Below are 2780 nucleotides of genomic sequence, written 5' to 3'. Positions count from 1 at the left end.
AGTGTCAATTTATCCAACTGTTAACTACTCATTATATTTGAGTAAACAAAATGACTCTGAGATTACTTCCAGTAAATATTTTCACCGAGTCTGAGCAATAATGGCTAAAAAGCTGTCGTGGTTTATCAAACAGCATCAAATTTAGAAAGGTTTTCATAAAATTTGAGTTTTGACACATTTGGATGTTTTTAACTAACTATTAATTTAAATGAAAAATGTCTTTTGAAGAAAAAAAAATCAAAATGTTGAACAAAAGTTAATCATTAGCCTTAACATCAGTCATGCATGTTTGATCCTAAAATTTGCATGTATTAGTGCCTAATTTACAAATACTAAGATTTTACCTTTAAGTCTTTTTTATGCACACGTCTGTTCCATTTATAATTGCCTGCCAGTGACTTTATGTATGTTTTTACTGTAATTTAGGCTTTTTTCTGCTCCTGGTTCCTACATGCACATTTAAACCTCTAAACAGGCTTATCTAGCTGAAGATCTCCATGACCCTGAACTCCAATGAACATCCCATTAATCATCTGCCTGTTTGTTTTTCTAAAGTAAAGGTATTTCTCTTGCTTTTCACTTTTTACTCCACATTGTAGGAAAAGCTGGCTGTTGTTCTTCTTGAATCCAATTCTAAACATAATTAAAAAAAATAGCAATTTTCAATCTTCTTTTCTCCAATATTATAAATTCATATTTTAATTTTTTGTGATATATTTTAGTTTTATGCTTTAACTATTATAACATTCTGTTTAAAGACCATTTATATTCCTGAGGGATCTTCAATGGAGATAGATCTCTTGTGTTTTTGCTGTTACTCATCATGACTAACAAGAATCTGGAATTGTCTTAATTGTTCCACCATGCTGACAAAGCATGTAATTCCATCAGTGTGAAATCTAAAGCTTGGTAATCACTTATCCCGCACTGAGATGTAGAACCTGTCAACCTCAAAATGGGTCAGGTTTCTTTCCTGGGATTCACACGTTGCCGTCCCTGTCCTGTTAGAAAAAAACGCTGTGTCATGCTATGGTGGTATGGAAAAGCAGAGGCAGGATGGAAACTTGAACTGATCTCAATTAAAGATCAGTACATGAGTTGACATGGTAAAACAGTAAAATTACTACAAAGAAAATGTATAAATCCAGAAACATTTTTGCACATTAAAAACACTTTTTTGTTGATTTTGTTGGAGAAATGGTGAATCTCAAATGGCATTTCCTTTTTTTTACCAATGCAATGGCCACTGTGTTACTGGGAACATCATTTGAATATGCATTTAGATACTTTAAAAACTTGGTCAGCTCAGGGTTTTATGGGAAAATTTGAGAGATTTCACAGTTTGTCATATATGTGCTTGACTTATTTTGGGTATGGCAGATATAAAATGCTCTAATTAAACAAAAGTAGCATCCTGAACTAATTTTATCTGATCAAGGTGTAATTTCCTGTAATCAATACAAGATTTTAGAATCACTTCATTCTCCTTATTGGAGAAACTAGCAAATGTAATGTAACAGCTGAAGGTTTATTGATGGATTTGCAATGATCCAAACAACCAATTTAAATACGAATCGTCATGAGATCAACTACTGCGAGGAAACAAATCAATAGAACAATCAGTTGGTCTGGAAGAAAACAGTGGGATAGTTTGGGTTGTATAAAATACCAGCTTAAATATGTAATGTGCAGAATACTTCAAAATGTATTTTTTTAAGTCTGGCTACAAGGTTTTAGGGAACAAAGGTGATTTTCAAGAAATGAAACCACTTTGCACAAAATTCTTATAGTTCTTTACCCAGAGTAACCCAAGAATAACATGCAGTCCATGATAAACCTAAACTATTTAAAATTATTATCAGTTTATGTTTGAATGAGTTCAGTTGTGGCAGTACCTAAATAAGTCTAAGTTGGATTTTTCTTAAAAAAGATGTCTGTAAAATAAAACAATTTTCTGCTAAAGCCTTTAATGGTTTTATTTTGCAGGTCGGGGTTTCGATAAAATTCTTTGACCTGAGAACTTGAACTGAGAACTTCCTGCTTCTGTTTTTGAGAATTCATAACTCTATTCTGTATTAGTGCTGTTCAATATTAGTAATCATAATTGCGATGATGATATTACTTGTACATGAACAAATAGCAAAACAACTAACACATAATTTCCATTTTGCTTCAACAGTTTTATTCAGTCATAATTAGACCCTCGTCTACACAGGAGGTGGACATCTAACATGCAAGGGGTCTATTTGATTGGTAAAATGTGTAAAAGGCTCCTTTTCATTTTTTTAAATACTTTAAGTCGCCACACGATTGTTTTAGCATTAGGGTAACATATGTCACAATTTAAGCCGTTTTTTGGGGTTAAGTGTCTTGCACAGGCCAATCTCGCAATTTATTGTTCGGGCCTGTCCTGTACTCTGTCTTTGCCTCAGCTTGTCACAATTCTCGACCTGCAATGTGTCTGACAATAATGGAATGGAAATTTTCATTTTGGACCATAAAAATATTGCACTGCTTGAAAAGCTACATGTTTTTAACAACACTATGACTTAGTTGGTGTTCTGACTTTTGGAATGTATTCTAGACCTATAAACATCCCAGTTTTGTTTAGTTACTAGGGGTGTAAGGATGAATCGATTACTGTTCCTGCAATCCAACCAGATCAATCTGTCTGAGGCAAAATCAAATAAAATCTAAAATAAAAAAACCTTTACCTTAATAATTGTTTCAAAAGGATATAAATCTATAATCAATCTAGGAAAATACCATAGTGTAAAAAT

This window comes from Oryzias melastigma, linkage group LG21 (genome assembly GCF_002922805.2).
Source record: "Oryzias melastigma strain HK-1 linkage group LG21, ASM292280v2, whole genome shotgun sequence".
Classification (NCBI taxonomy): Eukaryota; Metazoa; Chordata; class Actinopteri; order Beloniformes; family Adrianichthyidae; genus Oryzias; species Oryzias melastigma.
This window is presented reverse-complemented; position numbering follows the sequence as displayed.